Source organism: Cervus elaphus, chromosome 33, assembly GCF_910594005.1.
Source record: "Cervus elaphus chromosome 33, mCerEla1.1, whole genome shotgun sequence".
In the NCBI taxonomy this organism is placed as follows: domain Eukaryota; kingdom Metazoa; phylum Chordata; class Mammalia; order Artiodactyla; family Cervidae; genus Cervus; species Cervus elaphus.
In genome coordinates, this window is record NC_057847.1 from 49,276,789 (window position 1) to 49,297,468 (window position 20,680).

Below are 20,680 nucleotides of genomic sequence, written 5' to 3' on the forward strand. Positions count from 1 at the left end.
TGTGGGAGGTCTGCAAAGGTCCTAGGGGCACCTTTGGAAGCTGTCCAGAAAATCTTTACCCCCTGAAGATGTTACAGGCAGAGGAACTCGGACATACAATGCTGTCTTGCCAGGCCCGCCCTGTTCAGTTTGGGCGACTGACCTGACATCCCACAGCTGATAGCAGAGCTGAGTCGGGGGGCCCCGATGGGCTACAGAGACATGTGGATGGGAAGTCTTGACCTTCTGCAGAAATGGGGCTTGGGTTTGCTCTGAGTTCTCTAATCCATGGCCTTTCCCGGCTTCTCAAAGGTCAGGTGTGACCTGAGCCATTTGTATTTACTGAGGCCCTGACAGTTTCAAAAACAAAGACATGTCAGAATAGGATAGAAATAATGTGGTATATTTCTTAAGTGTTTCATTGAACAAATGAATAGTCTTCTCACACACAAACACCCAGGAGATGATGTGTAATGCTGCTACTAACATGGTAATTTCCAGACTCATTAAAGAAATCCATTTCAAGCCCACTACAGGAAACACTGTACAACTTTAAAGTTGTATAGAGACTATTCCTCCCTGTAACTATTTCAATATTCTTCAATGACTGCACATTAAACCTCAGAAGCCATAACTGGAGGCTGTTAAGATGAGGTCAAGGCCACCCCTCCCCGGAACAATAAGCTCAACACTCTCAAGGCTTGGACCCCATGTCCCTTCATCAGTGAGTCCTGCACAGATGGGTGTTTAAGATGTGGTTTGGCCTGGCTGGCCACTTCACACTGGGCAAGCCCAACCCAGGAAAAAGTCACAGAGGATGGCCCAGCCAGTGGGTTCTCCCCCAGCTGCACTCCCTCCGTGGTGGATGGGGAGGCTGGTGTCCCTCCCGGGACTGTGAATGGTCCTGCCCTTGGGACAGCCACTGGCCCTAGTAGGTGAGGCTGAGCCCAGGATTCCCTCTGGGTCTCACCCACGTGACATGGACCCAGCCCTTCTTGCATGTCGGTTTGAGTCAGTGGAGCGTGTGATCCCCTGTGATTTAGGATCCTCCCACTGTGTGTGTGATCTTGGCCGGGCCAACCTGGTAGGTGATGCCACCCGGGCTAACCTGAGAATCATCAGGAAAGTAAATGCAAGTTGTACTCTGGTGTTCCTGTTCTCTCTCTCTCACCCCTCTGGGCTTGCTGAGGAGCCCTAGGCATCTTCCTCAGTTATGCATTTCTCCTGCTTGGGAAACGTGTATGCATGAAATCAGACGTGCTCTCTGCTTTAAATTCTTTACTTGAAAGGGGTATCCAAAATATGACAAGCTGATACCATTGTAAGGTTAAATGAAAGAACGTACATGAAGTACATGAGCACGGGGCCCACACAAAGCACCTGCTCAATGAATGGTGCTCAGCCTGGCAGTGCCAAGAGAGCCAGCTGATATCCGCTAGCCGTTATAGTGCTGAAAAGAAAGACCAGACCATTGATGGACTCCTGGAGAATCTAAACTAAATTAATCCTTGCGAATAGCTGTGATCCCCAGGAAAATGATACCTGAACTAGGAAATCTTCAGGTTCTTTTCCATCTCTAGATCTTTGATAGTATAATGGAAGAGAAACTATCCAAAGAGGAAATAATTCCAATTTTCTGAACCTTGGGATATATTTACCTTCCTAATTTTTCCTACTTTTACATAGCACTCAGTGTGTACATTAACATGTACACCATTTTCTGTGCATGTTTTTCAAAGAAACAATGCATATAAAGTACCTAGGATAATTCCCGGCACATAATAACTGCTCGATTAATTACAACTAACATGGGCGAGGTGCTGAAGTGATCAGAATTACTAGGATCGGAAAGAACCATGGATTCAAACAGGCAAATCTGAGAATCAGTTTAATAGGTAACCCAGAATTTTAAGTTCACTGGTTCTGGAATCAGACCATTTAGGTTAAAATCCAGTCATGGTCTATGAATCTCACTATGCTCCAACTTCCTCATCTATAAAATAAAGATAATACTAGTAGATCATAGGAAGAAGCTGGAGACATGAAAAGAATAGCTAACCTTCAGCGAGCAGCGACTCTGCTGGTCATGATGTTAGTTAGGTGCTTAGATTTTCTTCTGACATTTGACTTCAGAGTGGGAATTCATCAAGGAATCACAAACCTTGAACCTGGACTCAGTATTCTATGTCTTACAGTTTTTCCTTAAGAGAGTATCCACAACTGTCCTTATATTTGCAAAAAGCCTTGGGTTTCAAGAACGGTTAGGAATCACTGACTTCCAAACTTAGCCAGCAGTTTTAGGACTGGAAGACTTGTGAGCGCTCACAAAGGGCAGACATCCTTGAGAAGGAGGTTCACCAGGAGGCCTGCTCAAGGTGCAAATCACTGCGCCCGAGAAGCCTGATTCAGGAGGGCCGAGAGGTTGTGGGATAAGCAGTTCAGGTGCTACTTACCAACAGGTGAGCCTAGGAAACTGAGAGCATCCAACCTTTTCATCTCTCAGGTTAGAAGCAGCCCCAGGGATCAGCTCCCTTGGAATCACCTTTCAGCCCGCATCTGCCAAGCAGCCAAACCCTCACCCCACCCAAACCAAGGGAAAGAAATGTTTCTCCCTGCACAACCCAGCTTTGCACAAGGAGCACTCAGGGAACAAAACAGCCTTCTTTCACAAGGAAAATAACATGTGCAACTACCTGAGGGCTAGCCCTTTAAATATTAAAGGAGCCTAAACCTGTCTTGCCAGGACAACCCCCTCCAGCACCCACATCCCTCAGTCCAGCCATCCCCCTCCACATACCCCCTCCACACAAGAAGTATCTAGCGCTACTATTTGAACAGCTGAGGCTATTCAGCTAACACTTCCAAGTGACATCCTACAAAAACGTCGATGTTTTGTCCCATTTCCTAAAGCCACAGGCTAATCAGACCCTGAAACTGAGGACTTCAGTCTGGTGCCATTTCAGTGTGTGAGGCCCACAGGGGACATGCTTCTTTGGGGGCTGGTCTTGGCAAGGACTGAGTCTGAAGCAAGAACAGGGCAGGCGGCAGCTGCAGCAAGAGTGGCTATGTTTCAGGAATGCCCAAAAGGGTCAGCCCAACAAGGATCAGACAAAACCCAGAATATTCTCTTCCTGACCGGTGAGCTTCTCTCCATGCTTATCAAGGGCAGCCAAGGATGCATGCATGTCTTTGGGGTTTTGATGTTCACCAATCACAAAGTCCTGATGTAGCAAAAAGTTGAAATAACCTTCCCAAAGTGAGCTGAGCACACCTCTCAAATACAAGGCAAGCAGGAAAAATCTCCCACATGGCTGGCTGTGGCTGTGCCATTTCCCGGAGAAGACTGTACAAAGACGCAGCTGGGGCCTCTGCTAGACCCTGAGGCTGGGCAGCAAGTCAGCTCTTACGTATTTGTCCCTCAGTATTGTCTTATACCCTCTGGAGGACTGTGGATCAGTGTGAATCCGCTTGGCTGTCTAAAACGTATCAGCTGGGGATGAGCTTGCCCTCTTTGGCTTGGTTTCAGAGCGAGCACTGAAGCGTGGACCACAAATGCATGTGTCTGCTTACAGAGTTGTTGGCTACAAAAATGCCCAAATGCCTTTGTTGTTGTATTTATAAACTAAGCAAAGAGGATCTTGATTATTCTAAATTTACTTCTTACTTCTGAAGTTGACACAAACATACTTATCTTTTTAATTTGCTAAATAAGGAACTGAAATACCAGTGTGGAGAAAATTCTTAGTGTAAAATCAGAATTCTAGTACCATGAACACACCAAGCAAAATCTGCTTCAGGACCTTTGCACTTACTGTTTCTTCTGTTTGGATTTGTCTCCAGATCTTTGCAAGGCTGGCTCCTTCCCTCATGCACAGAACCTTCCCTGACCACCCAAGCCATGTAGTATCACAGCACCCTGTTCTGTTTTCTTCATAGCATTTAAATGTACCAAATCATTTTAGAAAGTGCTGTTCACTGGTTTATAGTGTACCTCTAAGAAAATGAAGATTTTTGTGTCATATACCACCTCTGTCCAGCTCTGAAAACAATGCTGAGTAGAAAGTAGGTGCTTAAATCTTTGCAGAAAACTTGATGAATGCTCACATTTTTGCAGCAGGCTCTGAGTACATCGCATGGAGGTGTCAGCTGCCCCTGTGTGTTGCTCCTACAAAGATGCTTCTGGGTTGTAGGCTCTTAGCACTGGCTATAATTGCTGGGAATCTGAATAGATTTGACTCATGATCTAGTGTCAGGACATTGCGTGTGGAATACTTACAGGAGTCCTAGGAACAGCCGCCAGGCACAGAGATAGAAACTAGCCTCAAACCCCCCTCACTGCAGTTCTCAGGAGGTTCTCTCTCCATGAAATAGCCTAAGAGCAGACTTTCCCCAAAAGGAAAAGAGGGTGGAGCAGTAGGAAAAGCGAGGACCCTGAACAGACAGCTCCAGTGAGATTCCACTTCACTGGTAGAATCCAGTGATCCCCAGGATCTCACAGGCTTCTCTCCTGCTCAAAGTATCTGTGATGCTAGGTGAAGGATAAGCTGGTGTCCAAGGCAAAAATACCTTCACTTGGGAAGTATTTGATAATAACTATTAAAAACAAGGCAACAGGCCCCTGATGGAGTCACTTATTCTAAAGCCCCATGTCACCAAACCAAAAATGGGACTTAATTTCACTTTTGGTTCTCCCAGAAATGGAATCTTAAACCAGGCAATAGGGAATCGCCTGACCAGCATTCATTAGGTCATCTGCTTTACATGCCCCTGCCATCCCCTAAAGGAAAGTGACCTTGCAATAACCAACCTGCTTTTTGCCTCTCTGCCTCTGTTACCTTCTGCCTATAAAAGTATTTCACTTCATACATCTCCTTAGAGCTTCTGCTAGATTGGATGCTGCCTGATTCATAAATCACTGAATAAAGCCAAAAAGATTTGCCCCTTTTGAATTTTATTTCAATATCACAATCCCATATATTTGAGTGGTATTTGTATAAGATGCTTGCATACAGTTTCTCACTGATGCTCACAACAAACTGAAGAATGGAGGACAGTGGGCTACAAAACTCCCTAACTCCAGTATGGAGATGAGGTTGTTGAGATGCTGCACAGTTAAACAGGCTGACCACATCCCGGAGTTGTTCCCTGGAAAGTAGAGCCAGGTCCAGGTCCCAGGTCCATCCTTCTTTCATGACCGAGGTGCGTCACTGCCAGATGGCCCATGCTTCAGGGGTATGTTGCTCAGAAGAGAGCATTGCAGGGCAGCAAGGACACCAGGGCTGCTGGTTGGGGTCTAGCTAGCAGGTAGCCAGGTTGGCACTGGCTGAAGGAATTAGCATCGCATGACCTAGACGCATCTGCCTTGGGCCGGCCCTTCCCAACCCTGCAGGAGCCCATGAGAGGCATCCTCAGACAGAAGCACAGGGAGTCTGTGATAAAACGGGGGTCTCAGGGGGACCACTACTGCTGTTCCTGCCCCCTTCTGTAGTTGGACGTGCATTTACATGTGTGGTATGATTGGCATGTTTACTTTTTCTAAAACTTAAAACACTAAAGTGAGATCTTATTAATCATCATGACAGGGCTGGAGGTGAGGTACGGGGCAGCTATTATGAGCATGGGTCCCTGAGAGCCTTCTTTGAGGCCTCACGCAGATGTATGGATGAGGGAACCCCCCAGTGCCCCCTCAGGCCTTCTGCTAGAGCTGGCTCAGCTGGGACAAGAGAACCCTGCTCTTCTTTTAGCTTGAGAAGTCAAGGGATATAGGTCGTGTATTTTTAAATGCAACCAGAGATAGCATCCGAAAGAGAAAAAGAAATCAACATGGGTAAGTGAAATTCTTACCACCTACAGTTTGAAAATCATGACACAAGTGACTGTTGCACTTCCAAGTGTCTGTTATGGATGAAAAACATTCTGAGCACCGCGCTCCAGCAGGCGGCCTTCCTCCAGAAGCCCCACAGTCGTGCGTTATCAGGCACCCCTGCTGTGAAGTATCTCTGTGATTTCAATTTCCTGGTGGCTCAGTGATAAAGAATCCACCTGCCAATGTAGGAGATGTGGGTTAAACCCCTGAGTCAGGAAGATTCCCTGGAGAAGGCAACCCACTCCAGGATTCCTGCGTGGGAAATCCCATGGACAGAAGAGCCTGGCAGGCTACAGTTCATGGGTCAGAAAGGAGTCGGACACAACTTAGTGATCAGACAACAACAACAATTCTTTCCTAGATGTTTTAGATTGCTTAAAGTAAGTCAAATAACAGTAAGACCTCAGATTCCCATGAAAGGAGAAAACACCGAAAGTTGCCAAGTAAGAAAACTGTATAAGTTCTTTACAAAATGATTTCTGAGGCGGGTTGCTGATTTTCACTATACACACACACACACAGAGCACTGTTCTGAGAGGCAGTTATCACTAGCTGTGGAGAGTACACTCCTTAGGATCAGTCCACCTGGGTTTCTATCCTTGCTTCTCCTTCCAGCTGTGAGACCTTGGGCAAGTTAATTAACCTCTCTGTGCCCAGCCCTCCCTACTGGAGACAATGGTGCCTACCTCATGGCGTTATTGGGAGGATTAGATGGATTAATACATGTAAAGCGCTTAAAACAGTATCTGGCATACCACCAGGAGAGTCTCTCACCTTAATCCACTACCAACTGCAGCTTCCAAGCATTATGAGCTTCTGGGACTGGCACACATTATTGGCAAGTTTGCCAATCTCTTTCATCTCAGGTATACATTCTGGAGGAGTAAAGTATCATTTTAGGTCATTTTGTGAAAAGCTGTCCTACAAGAATGATTTGCAGTCTGGTCATGGGTGGGGTGAAGGTTTAGAGGGTTCCGGGAAGAGAGGTTCTTGCCAATTGGTAAAGAACCCACCTGACAATGCAGGAGATGCAAGAGATGTGGATTCAATCCCTGGGTTGGGAAGATCCCCTGGAGGAGGAAATGGCAACCCACTCCAGTATTCTTGCCTGGGAAATCCCATGGACAGAAAAGCATGGCGGGCTACAATCCACGGGGTTGCAAAGAGGCAGACACGACTAAGCACACAGAGAAATAGAGGGGGCTTCAAACAGAACCTCCTTCAGCACTGGGGAAGTGAAGCAGGTGGAAGATTCCAACCTTTGCATCCATGGTGCATTGCCAAGTAGAAAGATCCACAGGGGTTACCTGCAAGTCTTTTTTTTTTTTTTCAAGTCTTTTATTATTTTGAACCCAACTAACCACACGGAAATCGATGTTTGCTCTGCAGATTGACTGAAGAACCACCAAACACCAAAGGGAAAGTAAAAATCCCATGGCTCAGGATGCCTTTTGTCAAGTGAGCCCGCATTTTTTCATCTGATGTGTCACCAGAGAGATGCCTCCCACTCCTGTTCAATTTATTATGTACATAAGACAAATTACAAGATGTAACCTGTCACAAATGCTGGAATTAAAGCTGCCAATACACACGTCACCAGTAATTGCCTCGGCAGATAGCTTCCGTCTCCAGCTCTGTCGTATTTCCAAGGCACAGCCTGAACACTGCTCAGAGCTCGATGGAACAAGAAACCTTGAGGACGGCTCGTGGGAGCCCAGGGAACAGGTGCGGTTCATGCAGACCTACTGTATTGCGGAGTTGCTGGTCGTGGAACCTAGAAGTCACCTCCCAGTGGTACTGAAATGTGCTTTGTAATCAGATCCTTTTGGGGACTGCTTTCCCATCTAAAATAAATGGGCTTCAGCCTAAATATTCATCCACCACGTTTGAAGTTTTACTACTTAAGTTACCTTTAACAGTCTAGTAACTGCCTCTTCCAAGTTCTTTGGAGAATGACAAATTCAAGGAGATGGATAAGACATCATAAAAGCATGTCATTTGCAGTGCCCTGAATTCTACTATAAAGCCTGTATTTGACATCCACCTTTCCACTTTGAATTGATGAAAGCAGTTTACTGTCTGGCTCTCAGGCAACATTAACCAAAGAACGAATGAGGGTTTTTACATACACAGGCCACGCAGGGCCACAGAAGGTCAGTGACCCAAAGTAGGGCAGTCTCCTTGCTGAGAGAGCAGAGAGAGATAATCCTGTGTCCTGCCATTTTTTATTCCCCAGTGGCTTCATACTCTGGCATCCTCTCACAAGATCTCAGAGCTGTACATTAATGGTAATAATCAGTAAGTTAGGGACGTCCGTGGTGGTCCAGTGGCTAAGACTCCATGTTCCCAATGCAGGGGGCCCAGGTTCAATCCCTGGTAAGGGAACTAGATCCCTTAGACCACAACTAAAGATCTTGCATGCTGCAACTAAAAGACCTCACACGTTGCAACTAAAGATTCCACTTGGGACTTCCCTTATGGTCCAGCGACTAAGACTCCACACTCCCAAAGCAGGGGACCTGAGTTTGATTCCCAATGAGAGAAGTAGATCCCACATGTTGCAACTAAGACCCAACATAGCCAAATAAACAAAACAGTAATAATCAGTAGGTTAAAACAGGAATTCAAACACCCCAACAATTGTCAGAAGATGCCAATAACCTTGCAACATATGCAGAGCTCCAGTGCATTAGTTGAAGAATGCCCATGAGGTAAAACATATTATTAGAATAAATCCTTTCTTGGACAAGAAGAAATTCAGAAATTCAGCTAATACATTGGTCCATCGCACTAACTCAATCATACTTTAAAAAAAGTTAAGATACTTACTGACATCAGTGGCTGTCTTTTCAGTGGCGAAGAAACAAAGGTCAGGTTTTCTTGGATCCTCAGTGAAGGAAAAACTTAAAAAACAGACAATCAAGTAAAGCAAAAGACAAAGAGGTAAAGGTTGACCTTGCTCAGGCTTTGAATTCGAGCCGCTGCTCCCTGAAATGAACTCCTTCGAGGCCAGAAAACAGCCCATCCCCACACTGGCACTGAGGACTGCAAGGAGGGTGCCTTTAAGATGACTCAGATAAGAAAAAACAGACCAGCCAAAGTTTAATTCAATTTTATTTTCCACTTTTAGTATTTTTCAAATTATACAACATGCAGTCTGCCAGAGTATCCATAGATCTTCATTTTAGAACCTAGAAGATAACCAAAATTGTCCATGGGCCAGGGGAGGGTTACTTCCAGCTCTTTTGTTACATGTACTATATTACAGCATCATAACTCGATACAAACTGCCATTCTCCCCCTCACACCACCAAAACAAATTCATCCACAAGTTTTTTTTTTTTTTAATGAAAGCTACTGTACAAATACATAAAGCCCAGAGAACACACATCTGCAGTACACACAACATACTTTACAAACTAGACATGGATAATTCTACAGAATTGCCCTATTCCCCTTATATCCACACACGGTGAAAACTATTTTAAACTGATGAACAGATTTGTAAATGTGTAAGCTGACTTGACGGAATGGTGCTTCCTTCAGCTGTTACCTTGACCTTATTCAAGATTTTTTAAAAAGTCTAAACTGTTAACGTTCAGTGAAGGCATTTTAGACTATGACGGTTCCCGTAGCTCGCTTAAGATATGCAGTGTGAGACAACTTAGAAGTGAAATCTTACCCCAGTCCCCTACCTCCTACCCCCTGCCAACAAACAACTTCCCTACTGGGTCATAAAGGCAGAGTCTAAATGTCTTCTGCCCGGCTTAAAAAATACACTTCAAAAAGGAGACTGTTGCGAATTTTTATTTGCTTTCAGTTATTCCTCCAGGAAAAAAGAAATGATAATCTCCCCTTGAGTCTTGGGGATGGCTTAGTCTGGCCTTTGGACAGGAAAATCACTTCCCCCTGTGAAAGTAGGGCTTCAAAAACTCTCTAGATGCTACATTCTAGCCAGTCCTTTTTACTTCATTTATCCCAATATTTCTACGAATTCTAATTTTCTTAATCATATAATACTATTTCCTTTAAAGTCTTAATCCACACTTACTGTTTTCCCTACTACCTGCCATTCCACAAGGCAAATTGTACAGCATTGGAAGAGATGATGCATTTATACAGAATTCTACAGTAACTGACCAAAACCTACTTGGCATTAATATATTTTTGTCTCGAACCATAAATGTTGATATCCCAAACAGCATTCCTCTAATTCAACAATCCACCATTCTGCAGGGAGAGATTATCTGTAGAAATCATCTGGTTATTCCCTTTTAGCATCAAAGAGTAAACTTTCAAGAAGTAGCTTGAAATATAAAATTATTCACAGAGGAGACACACACACACACATACATACACACTCTAGCAAAAAGCAGCATACAACCAAAAAATATCATCATAGGCTCCACCGTCCACAAACTCAGTTTTCACATCTGGAGTACAAATGTAAAAAATGGTAGTCTAAGAAAGTGAAAATTGCATGAATGTGGCTTTTAACAAAAGTGATTCTACAGAGTATATGGTCCTGATATTACCTTAAGCAAAGTAACATTTAGGGATTCATTTGATTATACTGCATAATCCATTCCAATGATCTGCCTTTAGTCACAGTGTAGGAAAGTTAGCTTAGAGGTCCTGTAAAGACTGAAGCTAGGTGAACTGACTGGCTGATCAGCAACTAGCAGAATCATCTTTAAGAGACATCAAAGCCAACTTTCTCTGTGAATAAAAGTGAACTGAATTTTGTGAATCCCTAACAGAGGTCGAGAAATATGGAACTACAAGTGAATGTTTCTTTTAGAAACATGAACGAGTCAAAGACCCCTTCAGAATTAGAAAGCGGGTGCCCAGGGAAAAATGACTTTGTAAAGAATCTAAAATAATCTATTACCAAGAAAACCCAAAAGGAAGAATTCCTCACCTTTGTCCAATTTCCAAACATAGAGTTATACAGTTGCATAAGACAGCATAACCACAACAGTGGTTATGACTGTTTATTAACTGGCAATCCTCTCAAGGACCAATTTTAGCTCCTAAAATTAGAGGCAACCATATTAACAACAAGGTTATAATCTATGGCATATGTTATTTATTATCTGATAAGGTTTGTCAAACCTGCTCTACAAAGATCTTTCTGTCAGATGGCAAATAGCACTGGAGCGCTATCAACAATGTAAAAAAAAAAAAATCAAACACAAGAAGCTTTAAAAATGTAAATGAATGCAAACTTGTCATTCTTATGAAATAAATACTTCAGTGGAATTTATCCTCTTCTCTTGCCTTAGTACCTGCCCCTCAAAACAAAATACACATAAAGTGCAACATTTAACAAATAAATTAAGTCAAAGCAGCTTTGCTTGGTTAGGAAAATTTTACACAAGAGTTTGGAAATCTATTCGGTCTTTAGTGCTTTTTATACACACACACACACGCACGCACACACACACGAACTATCTCCCACCCACCAGCAATGAGAAAGCGCCATGTCTCTCCTGGCATAATTTCATTCCAAAGGTGAAAACAGCAGGGATAGAACCAGCTCACTCATCCCAGGTCGCCATAAGCATAGGATGAGTTCTTTCAATGAGATGGGTTTGGTCATCATTGACTTAATCCTCAGATTTACCCAAACAAGTAGCAGCACATGAGACTAACTGAACTGAATCCATGTCAGTTTCCCTGGAAACTTTACTACTTGGACATCGATCATTTTAATATGCACAACTGGAAATAAAAGTTGAATCAGCTTTAGAGTCATAAATTTGAATAAAACGATAGCTGAACTGAAAAATCCATCCACACTGATTTCTTCAAATTCTACCTAAGAGAAACCTATCTATTTGCTGCCAAAGAGAGAACTCAACTAAACAGTCAAGTAAGGATGGGTTAATACAACAACTTATTCATAGGCACAAAAATATGTCACTTTCCCTCTAGGGCTTCCTTTTCAACTGCTGGAACAATCCTGGATTTCATCAGCAGCATCCCCACCAGGCTTACGATGGTTCCCTAGAGAAGAGGCCATCCCCGAAGCGAGCTTCTGTGTTCGGGGAGAAGGCAGTGAGGAGGGAGGCAGCCCCATTTCCACTCATCCAACTTTGCAGCATTTTCAACATGTCTGAAGGAATGATATTTAACCTGGGCTGGCTGAGACTAGTCACTGCAGGTTCAGTAACAAGCAGCCCAGAGGTGAATGCTATGACTTCTCGCATTTACACAGATGTGTCTGAGTGAACACTGTCTACATTGCTACTGTCAGATTGTTTTTCTGCCTTGAATGAATATGCTTTGCATTTTAAAGGGTGCCATACTAAAAGGTGTATTTTACAGATCCAAAGATGTGACCAGGGTATTCAAAATGCATCTTTGGGGTGACTTGTTTTGGAAAAGTGTTCAGAATGAAAATTTTAAACCCTTATAGCAGCATTTTTGTGTTCCCTAAAAATATAAAGTAATGTGTGTATTTTACAGGAAACCAGACAGTTGTGGTGGTGGAGCGGGAGTCCCCACCTCCACGGCACTTGGTTGTTCCCCCTCAGGGAGTGGTGTTTGCTGGGACGTGGCTGCCGAGAAAGGAGTCTCCAAGAACCACCCAGGGACCACCCAATGCCCCAGGCCCAAGGCCAGAGCAATGGGTCCCAGGAGTAAGTGGGTCTTCTGTCAGCGTTCCCTTCAGATTTCTTGAGAAAAGTCCAAGCACGCATCTGTACACAGAAACTCTATACAGCTCAAATATCTGAAACTGGTGTACTGCAGATGGCTGGGGTAAGCAAGTGTAAAAGAAAATGGAAACTATGTGGGAGGGAGAAAAATAAAGGAACTGGTGATTAATGTAGTCCTTGACATGCTACGTGGAGAGTCATATCTGTTGAAAGAGAATCAAAGAGAGAAAGAACATAGGAGTTAGAGAACACAATAGAAATTCACTCTTTAAGGGAAAAAAAAGTTTTAATTTTAGATATTTAGACCAGAGCTGTCGCAACAGAAATACCATGGGAGCCACACATTTAATTTTATTAATAAATGTTCAGGTGGCCACATAAGTAATTATTAGAGATTGAGATGTTTTACATTAAAATATTACTACTGAGATAATTCACAGTCTTTTCTGCCAGTGTTTGTCAACTGGTGTGTTTTTTGCACTTTCCATACACCTCGGTGTGAACTTGGCCACAAGTCAAGTGCTCAGAAGTCACCTGTGTGGTGAGCAGTGAGCCTACTGGACAGCACAGCCTCCTACTTAGGAGGCTTTTTCTTTTGCTCCAACTATTTAGCCCTGACAACAGTCTCTTCCCTAATGGCTCAGATGCTAAAGAATCTGCCTGCAGTGTTGGAAGACCCAGGTTCAATCCCTGGGCTGGGAAGATCTTCTGGAGATCTTCTCCCTTCTGGAGAAGGGAATGGGCTACGCGCTCCAGTATTCTTGCCTGGAGAATTTCATGGACAGAGGAGCCTGGTGGGCTACAATCTATGGGGTTACAAAGAGTTGGACATGACTGAGCGGCTAACACTTTCACTTTTCATAGTGTCTTCCAAAAGTCAGTGCCTATTGAAACGACAGATATTTGGAGAAACAGAATTCATTTTCTCATTCCTTGGGGGAACTCAAACACCAATTCTCACTTGCCAGCACTTAAAGACATCCAGCCAGGTCAGACACACCCCCTTAGGCCAAGCTTTCTCAAGGCATAGACTCCCAATCCTGAAAGGTATTGTTTTGTCTCCCCGGGGTGAAGTTACGTAGTAGGCCCTCTCTGATGTCACTCCACATCCCACCAGATGTTCATCGGATACGGTCAAGTCTCCAGGATGAAATGTGACCAGTTCTGACTCAGAGGCCAGCCCTTCATCAGCCTTTGGACCAACTCCAGTGAACTCTACTTTCAGCAAGAAACAGAAAGCCTCAACCTCCTCAAACCCAGAAGCCTCACACCCTCACACCTCCTCACAGACTGGTCTGTCTGGGGTCCTGCCTGTGGGTTTTGTGCAGAGATCATGGTGCTTGTGGGGTGGGGAGTGGGTGACAGGAGAGCTTGGTAGAGCCTCATCCTTAAGGAATACACAGGTAGTGCCAGGCACAGGAAATGTGACAGACACTAAGAAAAACCCAGCTGCTCTTCTGATTCTAAAAACTTCATGTAGATATATAATGGAACGCTACTCGGCCATCAACAAGAATGAAGTTTTGCCATTTGCAACAACATGGATGATGGACTTGGAGAGCATTATGCTAAGTCAAGTAATTCGGACAGAAAGACAAACACTGTATGTTATCACTTATATGTGGAGCCTCAAAAACATAAAGCAGTGAATACAACAAAAAAGAAATACACTCACAGATTTAGAGAACAAATTAGTAATTATCAATGGGGGGAGGGAAGGGGCAGGGGCAAGACAGGAGTAGGGGATTAAGAGGTACAAATCACCATGCAAAAAATAAGTAAGCTACAAGGATATGCTGCAAAGCACAGGAAATAATAGCCAGTATTTTATAACAACAATAAATGGAGTATAATCTATAAAAATTTTAAATCACTATGTTGAACACCTGAAACTAATATAAGATCATAAGCAATTATACCTAAAAAAAAAAAGAGGGGACTCCAAGTGGACACACATCTGTTTTTGTTCTGAGGAGCCTTACATTCAAACTTGGTGCTCAACTGTGATAAATATCTCAGCTTCCTACTACAACACTCTCTCCCTAATTTTTTTGTCTTCTCTCTCCTGATTTATGTGTTATAATATTGTAAGCAACCTTACATATTTTGTATAAATAAGTAGGATATAAATTATAAATAAATGGGGAAAAAAAATCAGTGTGGAAAGGGATTTTAAAAGTAGATAAGAGCAAAGTAGGTGGTGGGGGAAAGGGAATAAAGACCAAAAATTGAGTAGGAAAAAAGAGAACGCATTCCTTTTTAGAATATTACCTCTTCCCCCAGTCAAAAAATAAATATTCAGGGAGATCGTATGATAACTACCATTTCTTGCTCTAATAGTGCAATTGCTCACAATTACAAAGCTGCTGAATGAAAAATATAAAGCCATCTTATATTCCTGTCATGTTTATAAGTCAGATAGAGAGAGGAGATCTGTTTTTGGAAAGAGCATCTTTACTGTGGAGACTCTGTGGTGAGACTGTGTGCTTATTATTAGCACCAGAAATGAAAAACCTAAAAGCATAGTCATAGTTGTCATTTAAATTTATTCTGAGCTGAAAACCAATAGGCTCAAGAATGCTTTCTAAATAGTACCTTTGAAATCCCCATTTCACTTTCCTTACAGGTTCATTTTTCCAAGTGATCTCAGAATCATTCATGGGTCACCCTGGTCAGATGAGACGGCTATCCTACATGCCTGCAGGCAGGGAGGAACTCAGCACATACTTTACATGGAGGATTATGGCTTAACGTGATAACTGCAGCCTACCCGTGTTGACAGAGCCGAGCGTTAGACACACAAACTCTACAGGGCGGCCTCAGTAACTCCAGCGGACCATGAAGCAACATGATTTCCATAGAGGGCCTTTCATTCAAATCCCCCCACTCCCCTCAACGTGCAAGCTGCTGCACGTTTTGGCTAACAGTCTGGAAGAAATGGGGGGACGCAAAGGAGGCCCAGCCTGCTTAGTTTAACTGCCTCTAGGAGGGCAGAGGGAACTGAGGTTGTGAGGGGTTCTGAAAGGAAACACAGTAACTCTACTAAGAAAACGCCCTTTATTACTTAGAGGTACACCTTTTTCATCCTGAGTTAAAGATCTTCATGGGCCTGTATGCCAAAGTAGTCTTTTCCCCAGGTCCAAGGATGGACCTGGATACTCCCATCCATCCCCTAACTATCTGAATGTTCACCTCTGACAAACTCCACAGAGGAGATGGATATAACATATAGAGGCCAGTGGGTTAGCCCCCTAAAAAACCATTTCTGACTGTTCTGAACAGAGACTGGCCATCCAGACAGCTTGGTGAATCTTGAGAACCCAGCACTGTTGACCCTCCTTAGATGGTTCAGAAGAGCCACTCACTTACCTAAAAGCATGCTGGACCAAGCGCCCTGCTACCGGACTGTCCCTGGGCCTCTGCACAACTGGGGATAGTAACTCAGAGTGGCAATGTGTGACCAGATTGAGCAAGAAATAAAATCACCTTCCTTTAGAAGGAGTGGGGAAGGTTGAAGAAAGAAACTAATGATATGTGAGTTTTGCAAGAAGCAGTTAGAGACGTCCCCCACCAACTTTGGCTTTTGCAATTGTTTGCAATGCAAACAATTTATGCTTAATCTAAATAGTACGTAATTTTATCTTACCTTTTGCCTCTACAATTCAGTCCCTACATTGTAAGAATTACCAGTTGTATCGGACGTACCACTGCTGAACAGAACCAAATTTGTCCCACAGGGGCACTCTGCAACCTGCTGTTGAGGGAGAGTTTTACTTGCTCTGAATTCCTAGCTCTGAGAAGCGTACCACTGAGGAGAGTCAAGTCCAGTGACTGTGCTGGAGATGAAGGAAGGAATTCTTTCCCTCAGCTCCTCCACAATCCCTCCCTTGGAAGGCACAATGCTAGTTTCAAAGTCCCGTGTTATACCAGTGCTGTCTGCAGTCATGTCTTTCCTTTCTCCCCCAGATCCTACTTCACCTACTCCTTTTAGGCCTGTCCCCACAGCCGTAACACTCGTGGTCTAATTTGTCAGGGTCTAATTTTTGCCAGGTAGTCTATTGACTTTTCACTCTACTTTCACATGATATCACTTAATTCCCAGCACAAGCCCATGATAAAGGTACTATGGTCATAACTTCATGCCATGGATTTTTTAGCTGCTAAATGGACAGGAACCTTGTCCGGAGGGACAAGGTTGGATATGCTTCATATACTTCAACCAAAACAACCCCAATTGCAGCAGATGGAAGGCCTGCAGCAGATACGAGAAACCAACTGTTGTCTTCTAAGCTTATAAGAGATTTGCAAAAAACTGTAAAAAAAGAAAAAAAATAGTGCCATTCCAAGTTTTTTGTTTTGGAAAATAATTACCTTTCATTAAAAATGGCATTTGTTAATAGAAGTGCTATTTTAAATGTTTCCATTTTTACTACACCACCAGTCAGCAGATACAACTCAGAAATATTAATATAAAAGCTCTTTGAGTTCACCAAGCTTTTTAGGAATGTCAAAGGTCCTAAGGTCAGGAACCTTGAGAACTGCTGCAAAGTAGATCAGAGCTCTCAGACCAGGATCCCCCACTAACAAGTTGTCAAGATCTGGACGGGTCACTCTGCCTCTCTGCAGGATATCAAATGAAGCTGGACGCGGGGTTCACTGAGGACTACCACAACACTGTAAATCAACTATGAAAAGTGCAAGTGTTAGTCACTAGGTCATGTCCAATTCTTTGCGACCCCATAGACTGTATGCCATCAGGTTCCTCTGTTTGTGGGATTCTCCAGGCAAGAATACTGGAGTAGGTAGCCATTGTCTTCTCCAGGGGATATTCCAGGACCAGGGATCGAACCCAGGTCTCCTGCATTGTAATCAGATACTTTATCATCTGAGCCACCAGGGAAGCAACTATACTCCAATATAAAATAAAAACTAAATTAAAAAATAAATAAAACACTTAGAAACTTTTATAAAAAGAAAGAAAAACAATTAACAAATAAACTCACAATAAGATCCTGAAGTAGTAAAACCTGAAAGAGGTAGCACTTCCCTGCAGTGACTGTCAGTGATCCAGGGAATGTCACATAAATCAGAGACCCAGGGGTCAGCACAGACTCCTGAGCTCTTCAATGGCTTTCTGTAGTTACATTCACCTGGGTGACCCTGCTATAAACTGCAGAAGTGCTTTTCCAGAGCTGTTTTCTTTATGCCTCAAAACATGAAATCACAGTGGTTAAAAAAAAAAAAAGCGTCTTCAAATGTACTTCAAGAGCCCAGTTAGTGTCTCTGGCTCTACCACCACGATGTTGCCTAATATTTTATCAAAGTGTATCAAAATTTTATTAAACAGGATATAATTTCTAGACCTGATAGATAGATAGATAGATAGAGTTTTTAATATGTGAACAGTCCTCAAAATAACAGTGTTCAGCTACATCAACACTGAAAGGAATCTGAGGTCTTTGGTTCATTTCACTGTATTTTCAATTGTATGCTTTCCTTGCCATGAAAATCTGAAGCATTAATATGTGCATATTCTAGATTATCTAGCTGACTATCTTGTAACCAACTTCAGCCCCACACCTGCTTTATGCCAAAACCAAGTTGGTGCTTTTCATCACGGCTTTTATCATCTTCAGGCTAAATCCAGACAATGGGAAGATGAGGCATTCCAGCCATGAGAAGACAGAATGACTTGAAAGCAAGGGGTGATCCTGCAGTGATTTTTAATAGAAAAAGAGGGTGAAAGAATTGTCACGTCTTGACACACATGACAAGCTCCACCGAATGCAATACATACTACAGTCACATTGCACGTTGCTCTTTATTCTCAGCAAAAGACTGTCATTGTTAAGTTAGTAAAGCTTAGTAAAGGTTGGTGATTTGGATTTTTGACTTTTTAAAACTACTTTCTAAATGTGTTTCAACTTGATAGTTGTGGAACATCTACCAGTTTAAGGAGTGTACACTTTTTTTTTAATTTGCACTATAATAAAAAAATAATAAAATAAAAACTAAAATAATTTAAATTAACTACAGGAATCTGTGAGAATTTTATTTCCTTAAAAGTACTCTATTTACTACTCAAGTTTGAGAAATAAGAGAGGAAAACCAAAAGACGATGGATCCTGCCTCAAAAAGCCTTTCAGAGAACGGCCGAGCTTTCAGTAATGCCCCACTGGCGCCATCTGGTGGACATACTGGAACCCGTGCCCGCTGCACAGCGAAGAAAGCAATCCCAGCTCCAGGGCCCTCGGCACCAGGCAGCCGGGCAAGTATTGGAACGGTGTCTACCTTAATTAAACGCAGGGCCTCGAATAAGCACCCAGAACTACCCAAGAGGCCTATTCCACACCTCTCCTCAGCCTGCAACCCCGTGTCCCCCAACGCTCTCAGATGACTTCTTACTTGCACAGGAAAAGGAGCACTAAGATGAGCTCCGTCTTCACCTCCCTGCATGCCCCAGGCACCAGAACCTTCCATTCTGCCTTGGGCACAGCCTTGCCTTCGTTTATGTTCGGATCGAAGCACCTCACAGGAAGCCAATACTCTCTACTGTGATTCTCCCGGCTCCTAAGTTATCAAGTTCCCTTCCCAGTTGGATTATTACCATCAGCGTACAAATAAGCTGTAATAGCTGCCATCTTAAAAAAGAAAAGCAGGGACTTCCCTGGTCCAGTGGTTCAGACTCCACACGTCCATTGCTCAGGGCACACAGGTTCGATCCCTGGTCAGGGACCTAAGATCCCACATGCTGTGGAGTTCGTCCAAAAAAAAAAAAAAATGCAAACCCCATCTTAACCTCATATCCCTCCATTTCTCTGCTGCTTCAAACAAAACTCCAAGCTGCAAGCAGGTGCTGACTCTATTTCCCCACCCCCACACTCTGCTACATGCTGCCCCCTTGCGGTAAAGCTGAGGTTTCTGCCCTCAGGCCTCCAACAACCATCAGTCTCTGCGGTTATCTCCCTGGACCTCTGAGCAGCCTTCAGCACAGCTGACCACCTCCCCTTAGGAGCCAGGGCTTCACTCTGCCTCCCTGAGCCTAACGTTCTCCTCCTCAGGCCCCTTTATCGCTGCTACCTCCTTTTTCTGACCTTTTCATTGGCCAGTCCCCAGATCTGGTCAAACCCTCCTCACTCTCTGCCTCTGTCCCCCTTTCTCCAGGTGACCTCCTCCAGACCCAGACATGTGACCTTAAACACAATCCACAGGCCATAACTCTCTCTGACCTCAGCCCTGACCTCTCGCCTGAGCTTGCAGGTTTCTGCCTACTCAACATACCTGCCTGATGGTGAGCTAGGCTGAGTTGTCTAAGAGGCAACTAATGATCCACCAAGCTCTCTTTTCCATAAAACCTGCATCGCTCAATTTTCCCAGTCATTGCTAAAAGGTACCAATATTTACCTGGTTGCTAGGGCCCCAGCCCAGGAACCACATTTGATCCCCACCCACCCCTCCTCCTCACCCCTTCACCCTCAGTTCTCCAACACAGGCCAACTCTGACCACTTGCTACTGCCACTAGCTCAGTGCGACTCCCCCTCACCCCACCCAAGTGGACATCCACAATAGTACCCCCAGGGGAGTCCCCTGCACTTACCCTCACCCCACCCCTATCCTCCTTACAAAGTCCAGCTCTCACAGACCTTTACTAGTCATGAACCCATCCCACCACTCCCAGGCCCAAAGGCCCCAGTGAACCCCAGGCTTAGCTTACACTCTAAACTGCCCACCTCAGCCTCAATTTATCTGGTTCCATCTCCCTCCCCAAATTATGATGCTCTCCCCTGTTCTCTGTGCTCCAGCCTTCTCAGCCTTCCTGTGGTTCCTCAAACGTGCCGCAAGCTGGACCCACCTTCCAGCGAGTGTCTGTGCACACATCGCCATGGGGCTGGCATTTCTCATCATTTAGTTCTCAACTCAAAAGTCACCCCCTCTCCTAAATAAGTGTCCCCAATCTCTATTTCATTAAGCTGTTCTTATTTTCTTCAGAACACTGACCACTATACGCAGTTACCTTCTTTATCTGCTATCTCTTCCCGACAAGCGTGTCAGGGAACACAAGAACAGAGCCTCTATCTCTCTACTGTTAAACCAAGTACTTGAGCAAGTATAGAATGCCTGATCCCATTTGGCAGATAAAGAAACTGAGGCTAAAAGAAATCAAGCAACTTG

At 43.9% G+C, this 20,680-nt stretch overlaps 1 protein-coding gene across 1 annotated transcript in view; it reads right to left on the reverse strand.

Annotated features, from left to right (window-relative positions):
* Positions 1–8,941: 8,941 nt before the first annotated feature.
* The window catches only part of KIF5C (kinesin family member 5C), a 154,532-nt gene continuing 142,793 nt past the window's right edge, over positions 8,942–20,680 (reverse strand). Inside the window, exon 26 of the mRNA XM_043894727.1 lies at positions 8,942–12,710. The gene's annotated coding sequence lies outside the window, so the exon portion shown is untranslated. The remainder of the gene's footprint in view (positions 12,711–20,680) is intronic.